The 9,950-nt window shown below is 37.4% G+C and overlaps 1 pseudogene; it reads left to right on the forward strand.

Moving 5' to 3' along the window:
- Positions 1-1,624: 1,624 nt before the first annotated feature.
- Positions 1,625-2,987, forward strand: LOC125923947 (adenosylhomocysteinase-like; annotated as a pseudogene).
- Positions 2,988-9,950: the final 6,963 nt, after the last annotated feature.

Below are 9,950 nucleotides of genomic sequence, written 5' to 3' on the forward strand. Positions count from 1 at the left end.
GATGTTTTTGATAGGAGGAGTTAAAGTATTGCTTGGAGCCCTTGCTGCTTAGGTCTTTTGGTATAGCCACTGTATCGTAGGTGGGAAGAAAAGGTTTGACTTTTTTATCTCTTCCGTGGCAGGGTTGGGAAGTGGAGTAGAATAAAAGAATGAATGTGATTTAAGATGTTTAAAGGGATTGACTCCAATAAGTTGATTCTTAATTTTTAATCACTTTCTTCTTTCTACAAAATGGAAAAATAATTTGCATGTTAGTGCACATCATATTCCCTTTTTTTATTTTTTAAGATTTATTTATTTTTGAGAGAGAGAGTGCAAGTGGGAGAAGGGCAGAGAGAGAGAGAGAGAGAGAGAGAGAGAGAGAGAGAGAGAGACAGAATCCGAAGCAGACTCCAGCCTCCGAGCTGTTAGCACAGAACCCAATGAGGGGCTTGAACTCACAAACTGTGAGACCATGACCCAAGCTGAAGTCAGACGCTTAACCGACTGAGCCACCCAGGCACCCCAGTGCACATCATATTCCTTAAACTTGAAGTTCTTTAAACCAACAACGCACAGAGAGAGATGTTGTTTATTTATTCTAAGGACCTAGAAATGAGACAGCTTAATGATGGTGTTTAAACAATCACCAGCTAGTCAGTTTTAAATATGCTTCCTTCCACAGTGTTCTTTATTCTGTAAATTAAATGGTAAACATACTCAGTTTACCCATATTTATTAAGTAACCACCGTGTGCCACACATGGTGCTCAATACTACTTATATATGAAATGACTATGATGTAACACTCAATGGAGTTTTTAGTCTCATTTGGAATAAAAATACTGAAAATTTCAGGTAAGTAATTATCCCATATTTTTAAAATCTCCATTTTTTATCTTAATGAATTTTCCTGCTGTATGCTATACATCTTTATCCCTTTCTTTTACAGCCCTATTGAAGAATAATTGAAATATAATAAACTATAAAGTTTACAAATATGTTAAGTTTCAAAATGTGTATATACTGTGACACCATCACACAGTCAAGATAATGAACATAGTCTCTATCCCCCAAAGTCTTCTCTTTTATCATCCCTCCTCTTATTTATTTCCAGCCCGCTCCCCAGCCCCAGGCACCTACTGATAGTTCTCTCACTGTGTTCTAGTTTATACTTCCAAGAACTTTATACAATTCTAGTATGCATTCTTTCTTGTATGGTTTCTTTCATTCAACGTAATTATTTTGAGACTTATCTATTTTATCACATGTATTAATAGTTCATTTGGTTTCATTGCTGTGTAGTATTGCAGTGTGTGGATTGCAGTTTGTTCATCCATTCATCTGTGGATGGCCATTTTTGTTGCTTCCAGCTTTTGATCATGATTATGAACAAAGTGTTCATGTGCACAATTCTTTGTGTGGATATATGACCTCATTTTCTTGGGTTAATAAGGAATGGCTGGTTCATATGATAGGTTTAGATACGCATTTTTAAGAAATTGTCAAACTTGCCTCACCCAGTATTGTCTAGTCTGTGCCTTTCCCCTTTGCCCATGTTCATCATTCCATGTGCCACCAGCGTGTTAGAGAAATTGCTCTACAAAGTTGCTACATCAATCTGGCTTCCTAGGGGATGCAAGGCCCTGGACATCATGGGGAATGAGATGTTGGGCCTGATGTGCATGCAGGAGATGTACTCAGTCTTCAAACCACTGAAGGGTGCCCGCATCACTGCCTGCTTACACATGACCATGGAGATAGCGGTCCTCACTGAGACCCTTGTAGCTCTAGGTGTTGAGGTGCAGTCGTTTAGCTGCAACATCTTCTCTACCCAGTTACCATGCAGTGACTGCTGTTCTAAGGCTGGCATCCCAGTGTACACCAGGAAGAGTGACACAGACGAGGAGTACCTCTGGTGCATTGAGCAGATGCTATACTTCAAGGATGTACTTTCTCTCAACATGATTCTGGATGACAGAAGTGACCTCACCAACCTTATTCACATCCACAGCTCCTGTCAGGCATCCAAGGCATTTCTGAAGAGACCACAAGGGGGTCCATAATCAATACAAGATGACAGCCAATGGGATCTGGAAGGTGCCTGCAATCAATGTCAATGACTCTGTCACCAAGAACAAATTTGACAACCTATATGGCTGCCAGGAGTCTCTCATAACAGCTTCAAGCAGGCTATAGACATGATGACTGCAGGCAAGGTGGCAGTGGTAGTTGGCTATGGCGATGTGGGCAAAGGCTGTGCCCAGGCCATGAGATATTTCTGGGCCTGTGTCATCATCATGGAGACTGATCCATTAATGCACTTCAGGCTGCCATGGAGCGTTTTGAGGTGACCACTATGGATGAGGCCTGTCAGGAGGGAAACATTTGTCATCACCAAGGGATGTATTGACATTATCCTCAGCTGACACTTTGACCAGATGAAAGATGATTCCATCATGCCTGACATTAGACACTTTGATGTAGAGATTGACGTCAGGTGGCTGAATGAAAACACTGTGGAGAAAGTGAACATCAAACCCCAAGTGGACCGCTACTGGCTGAACAATGAGCTCTGTATCAGCCTGTTGGCCAAGGGCCAGCTGGTCAACCTGTGCTATGCAATGGGCCACCCCAGTTTTGTGATGAGCAACTCATTCACTAACCAGGTATTGGTGCAGATACAGCTGTGGCCCCACCCAGACAAGTACTCTGTCAAGGTCCACTTCCTGCCCAAGAAGCTACATGAAGCAATGGCTGAAGCCCAGCGGGTAAGCTGAATAGGAAGCTGACCAAACTGAGTGAGAAGCAGGTCCAGTACCTGGCCATGTCCTATTAGGGCCCCTCTAAGCCTGATCATTACCGCCACTGAAAACCAGGCCTGTTGTTTGTGTTTTAGCTGCTGGCCTTGCTAAGGTCCCACCTCTCTTCTCCAAGAGCAAATGGCACCGACTTTGAGGCAGGTTTGCTAATGTCCCCTGTTGTCCCTCCTACCCCACTCCCAGGCTAGTCACTCAGTCTTTAGCCTCTGCTGCATCCCTCATACTGTTCCATGTGTAGCAGGAGGAATTGAGAAGCCACTCCTCAAGCCCTGGTCATGGTATAGATACACAGGAGACACCCACAGGGAAACATGAGCTCAAGGGTTTTGAAATTGCTCACTCAGTCAGTCCTTACTTAGATTGGAGGTCAGCAGTGGTGGTCATAAAGTCCATGGAATTTACCATCTACACCCTCCCTTGGTCTATGGACTTTATACCTATGTTCTTAGTTTACTGATTCACTATTTCTTCAGCACATGGCAGATGAGCATGAACTATAATCAAGGGCAGGGAGGAATTATTGGGAGTTTGAATGCTCCTGAGAGCTTGGCTTAGTGCTGAACATTTTCTTGTTTAAGATATTTCTCAGAACAATGAGGTTAGTACTTTCCCTATGTTACAAGGGTTAGAATATACTGTTAAAGGACAACCAAAAAAGGACAAAGGAAGTGACAGCCAGAGCTTGAGAGGGTCCAGAGAATCATAAAAGCAGGCATAGATCTGCTACCATTTGTAACATGATGGTTCCTATCACTACCCTGAATTGAAAAGATTCATTTGGTTTATAATGTTTATAATGTTAAAAGAGAGCAGGAAGAGGCTGAATGGGTGGCTCAGTTGGTTGAGTGTCCGACTCTTGATTATGGCTCAGGTCATGATCCCAGGGTTGTAGGATCAAGCCCCATGTCAGGCTCTGTGCTGAGTGTGGAGTCTGCTTGAGATTCTTTCTCTCTCTCCCTCTGTCCCTCTCCCCTGCTTGTGCTCTCTCCATCTCTCTCTAAAAATAAAATAAAATAAAATAAAATAAAATAAAATAAAATAAAATAAAATAGGGCAGGAAGGTAAGTAAATAAAAATTTTGGTGCCAAAAGAAAGGAAAGAAACAAATTGCCAAACTTTTCTAGATTTGTTGATCATTTCCCATTTCTACTAGAAGCATATAAATGTTCTGGTTGCTCCATATTACTAACAAAACTTAGTATGGCTATTCTTTTAAAATATTAGACATCTGAATGGTTTGAATGATATCTCATTGAGGTTTTAATTTGCATATACTTTATGACTACTGTTGTGGGCAATTTTTTGTGTGCCTATTTCTGCGTGTCCATCCATATATCTTTTTGTCTAATTCAACTATTTTTCCCAGTTTAAAAATTTTTGTTGTATGTTTACTTATTACTGAGGTTTGAAGATTCCTTACATTTTCTGGATATAAATCTTTTATCAACTATGTCATTTTCGAATAATTTCTTCTAGTCTTTGGTCTTTATTCTGTTAGTATCTTTCAAAGACAAGAAGTTATTCATTCTGATGATGACCAATTTATTATTATTTTTTTCTATATGGAAAGTGTTTGTCTAATCCAGTATCAGAAATATTTTCTCTTATGTTTTCTTATGGAAGTGTTATAGTTTTAGTTTTTACTGTTAGACCTATGTTCTATTAAATTTAATTTTTGTATATGGTATTAGCTGTAGATTGAAATAATATTTTTAAAATGCAGATATGTGTCATCTATTGAGTGTTATCTTTTGTACATGTTGTGAGCTATACATTGAAATAATTCTTCTTTTTTAACAAATAAATACATGCCATTTGCCTTTCCCCACAGAATTGTCTTTGCCTCTTTTCTGTACTCTATTCTTTTCTATTGAACTCTTGTCTATATTGAAACCAATACTATGCTGATTTGGCTATTGTAGCTTTATTATAATTGATGCCAGAGACATCAGTTAGTCCTTCAGTTTTTTAGGAATTAATTTTTTATTAAGACTTTATTTTTTTAGAGCAGTTTTCAATTCACAGCAAAACTGAGAGGAAGGTACAGAGAGTTCCCATATACCCCAGCCCCCACACATCCACAGCAGAGTGGAATATCAACATTCCCTAGCAGAGTGTTCCTTTTGTTAAAACTGATGAACCTACGGGGCACCTGGTCAGACTTCAGCTCAGGTCATGAACTCAGAGGTCTGTGAGTTCAGCCCCGCATCAGCCTCTGTGCTGACAGCTAAGAGCCTTGGGCCTACTTCAGATTCTGTGTCTCCCTCTTTCTCTGTCCCTCCCCTGCTCACACTCTGTCTCTCAAAAATAAATAAACATTAAAAAAATTAAAAAAAAAACCTGATGAACCTACATTGATATGTCATAACCACCCAGTGTCTATATAGTTTACATTAGGATTCACTCTTGGTGTTGTACCTTCTATGTGTTTAAATACATATATAATGACATACATCCATCATTATGGTATCATATAGAGTATTTTCACTACCTTAAAAATACATGTTCAGCCTATTCATCCTTCCCTGGACCCAACCCCTGGCAACCACTAATGATTTTACTCTCTCCAAAGTTTTGCCTTTTTCAAAATGATATTTGGTTAGACTCATATAGTACGTAGCCTTTTCATATTGGCTTCTTTCACTTAGCAATATGCTTTTAAGTTCCATCCACGTCTTTTCATGACATAATAGCTCTTCTTTTTAGTGCTAATATACTGTTCTATATTTATCCATTTAGCTACCAAAGGACATCTTTGTTAGTTCCAAATTTGGCAATTTTAAATAAAGTTTCTATAAACATCCCCGTGCTGGTTTTTGAGTGGATGTAAGTTTTGAACTTCCTTGGGTAAATACCAAAGAGTGCTATTGCTGGATTGTATGGTATGAATTTGTTTAGTTTTGTAAGAAATCTCCATGCTGTCTTCTAAGGTGGCTATAGCATTTTGCATTCCTATCGGCAATGAATGAGTGTTCCTATTGTTTCACGTCCTTGTCAGCATTTGGTGTTGTCAGTGCTCCGGATTTGAGCCATTCTAATAGGTGTGCACTGGCAACTCATTATTGTTTAAATTTGCATTTCTTAGATGACATATGATCTGGAGCATCTTTTCATATGTTTATCTGCCATCTGTGTATCTTGTTTGTTGAAGTATCTGTGAAAGTTTTGGGCCCATGTTTAAATTGGATTGTTTTCTTACTGTTGAATTTGAAGAATTTTTGTATATTTTGGAGAATAGTCCTTTATTAAGTATGTCTTTTGCAAATATTTCTCCCAGTATGTCCAGCATATGGCTTGATTCTCATTTTCTTGACATTGCTTTTTGTAGGGCAAAAGTGTTTAATTTTAGAGAAGTCCAGCTTATTATTTATTTCATGAATTGTGCTTTTGGTGTTGTATCTAAAAAGTCATTGCCATGCCAAGGTCATCTAGGTTTTCTCCTATGTTATCTTCTAGGAGGTATTTTTTTAAGTTTATTTATTTATTTATTCATTCATTCATTCATTCATTTAGAGAGACAGCACACAGCAGGGGAGGGGCAGACAGAGGGAGAGAGAGAGAGAGAGAGAGAAAGAGAGAGAGAGAGAGAGAGAGAGAGAGAGAGAGAATCCCAAGCAGTCTCTCCACTGTCAGCACAGAGCCCCATGCAGGGCTCAAACTCACAAACAATGAGATCATGACCTGAGCTGAAATCCAAGAGTCAGACGCTTAACCCTTAACCAACTAAACCATCCAGGCGCCCCTCTTCTAGGAGTCTTATAGTTTTTGTATTTTACATTCAGGTCTATGATCCATTTTGAGTTAAGTTTTGTGAAGGGTTTAAGGTCTGTATCTAGATTTTTTTTTTTCATGTGAAAGTCTAATTGTTTCAGAACCATTTGTTAAAAAGACATATCTTTGCTTGATTATATTGTCTTTGCTCCTTTGTCAAAGACCAGTTGACTATGTTTATGTGGGTCTATTTCTGTGCTCTATATTTTGTTTCATTGATCTATTTGTCTATTCTTTTGCTAATGCTACACGATGTTGATTACTGGCACATTATAGTAGGCCATAAAGTCAGTAGTGTCAGTTTTACAAATCTGTTCATAGGTTTTTCATAGATTCCCTTTATGAGGGTGAGAATAACCCTTTTTATTTATAGTCTACTAAAATTTTTTGTTTTTAATAAGGAATAGATGTTGCATTTTGTTAAATGTTTTTCTTGCATCTATTCAGATCATATGGTTTTTCTTTTTCATTCTGTTAATATGATGGATTACATTGATTAATTTTCAAATATTAAACCAGTCTTCCAATCCTACAATGAACCCTATTTGATCATGATATAATTTTTATATTTTGGGGGCTTAATTTGATAAAATGTGCTAATAATTTTTGCATTAATTTTTATAAGAATTATTGGACTGTAGTTTTCTTTTATTACAATGTCTTTGTCTGGTTTTAGTATTACAGTAATGCTGGCTTCATAGGATGGATTATATAGTGTTTCCTCTTCTGTTTTCTGAAAGAGATTCTGCAGAATTGGAATGACTTTTTCGTTAAATGTTTGGTACATTGAGAAGCCATGTGAACATTGAGCATTGTGTGTGTGTGTGTGTGTGTGTGTGTGTGTGTGTGTGTCTGGGATGGACGGTCGGGGGGGTGTTAGTTTATAATTGTAAACTTAATTTTAAAAATAAATCAGTGTTTTCACTCTTTATATTTTCCCATCCATTGTCAGCTCCCAGCTCTTTTTTCATTCCTCTGTGTTGATCCAGATTTTTATCTTATGCCATTGTCCTCAGAAGTTCTTTAATATTTCTTATAATATAGTCTTGCTGGCAATGAGCTTCTCTAGCTCTTATGTCTGAAAAAGCCTTTATTTCACCTTTATTTTAAAATATAGAGGTACAAGTTGACAGGCTTTTTTTTCATTAAAGGTGTCGTTCCTTTGTTTTCTGGCTTACTTGTATTCCAATAAGAAATCTATCGTTAATCTTATTTTGTTACCTTTTTTTCTCTGTCTTCTTTTAAGAGTTTATCTTTATCACTGGCTTCAAACAATTTGATTATGATATGCCTTGGTATAGTTTTTATTTTTTTCACAACTCCTATACTTGGGGTTTGTGGGGCATCTTGGAACTATGGGTCTGTAGTTTAATTCAAGTTTGGAAAAATTTTGGCAATAGTTTCTTCAAAAATTTTTGTCATACCCCACCTGCTCCCCCTCCCCCCTTTTAGGGACTCAAATGACATGCATATTTGGTTACTTGAAATTGTCTCACAGCTCTTTGAATTATTAGTGAGGTTATGCCCTCTGGTGTGTGAACTTCACAAGGGTTTCTCATTTCTCCCTCTCCTCACTTAGGAGGAATAAGAAGGCTCAGGTGGGCTGGAGTGGGCTTAAGTCCCATCCCTCAAGTCAAGTAGGTGCTGAAAAAACCCATCTGTTTAGACTTTGTTAACTAGTTCTTACTGAGGGTAAGCCTTGTTAAGAATAGTCTTTTGGTTCATTTCAAAATGGTTCCTTTTCCTCTCTCTCTGACAGAAATGTGAAGGTATTTTTCTCAGTTCTTCATTGTGGGAACCTGGTTGAACTCCTGGAAGTAAAACTCAGCAAAAGTGAATGAATGTTTTACTCTACTGAGTGCTGGATATTTTTGTATTCTATAAATATTCTTGAACTTTGTTCTAGGATACAGTTAATTTACTTGGAAACGATTTGATTCCTGTTGAGTCTTACTTTAAAGCTTAGTTAAGTAGGGTATGTAACATTAGTCTAGGGCTAATTTGGCCACACTGGTAAGAGAACTTTCCTGAGTAGTCTACTTGATGTTGCTTGCTTCTGAGGTTCTTCCCTTGACTGCTGGGAACAGGAACTGTCCTTGGACTACTGGAGAGTATTTCCTCTGATGCCTTTTCCTAGCCCTTGGTAATTTCTTCACATGCAGGAGCTGATAGTAAACTAGCTGAAGTTTCTGGAGGGAGTTTCCATGAATCTCTACAGCTCCTTAGGTAGCTGTCTAGCCATGATGGCCTTTCTTGTCTTCCAGTAATACCTGCCTCACTCAGGGAGACTGCTAAGCTGTGCCTGGTTTCCCTTTTCCTCACCAAGTCATGCAAAAATGTTTCAGAAATTATTGTCTTTAGTCACCTGAAGTATAATATCTTGAGACCTATTGTTCATGCATTCCCTGCCCCAGCCTGTTGTTTTAGTAGTCTAAAGTTTAGAGGGGCCTGTTACTCAGTTTTGACCAGAAGAAAAATACCTTCATTTTTAAATTTTGTTTTTAATAGTTATCTGAATTGGATGGTTATGGTTTATGTGTATTTGGATTTTTGTAACTGAGTGGCATTAAATGTATAAATTATGCAAATTTGATTTAGATAATTTAAGAATTTTAATTAACACTCCATGTTTAAATTTTATATAATGTAAACAAATTTCACAACCAAAAAAGCCCCCAACAAATTTTAGGAATTCTATATTTTCAAAGCTGGACAGATCTATGGATCGCAAAGTATGTTCATGCTACTGACACATTTTGGCACCATCTTTTGTTTAACTTAGTAGAAGTATGTTGAGTTTGAATTCTGCAAAGTATTCAGTAATGAGTTGGTTATACAAAGTGTTTTTGATGTAAGTTTATCTCTCCTGAAAGGAAGGCATTCTTTTTTTTAATTTTTATTTAATTTATTATTTTTTTTAATTTACATGCAAGTTAGTTAGCATATAGTGCAACAATGATTTTAGGAGTAGATTCCTTAATGCCCCTTAGCCATTTAGCCCATTCATCCCTCCCACAACCACTCCAGTAACTCTCTGTTTGTTCTCCATATCTAAGAGTCTCTTGTGTTTTTGTCCCCATCTGTGTTTTTATATTATTTTTTCTTTTCTTCCCTTATGTTCATCTGGTTTGTATCTAAAGTCCTCATATGAGTGAAGTCATATGATATTTGTCTTTCTCTAATTTTGCTTAGCATAATGCACTCTAGTTCCGTCCACATAGTTGCAAATGGCAAGATTTCATTCTTTTTGATTGCTGAGTTATACTCCATTGTGTGTGTGTATATATATATATATATATATATATATATATACACATACCACATATATATATATATACATACCATATATATATATATATATATATATATATATATATAT

This window comes from Panthera uncia, chromosome B1, assembly GCF_023721935.1.
Source record: "Panthera uncia isolate 11264 chromosome B1, Puncia_PCG_1.0, whole genome shotgun sequence".
In the NCBI taxonomy this organism is placed as follows: domain Eukaryota; kingdom Metazoa; phylum Chordata; class Mammalia; order Carnivora; family Felidae; genus Panthera; species Panthera uncia.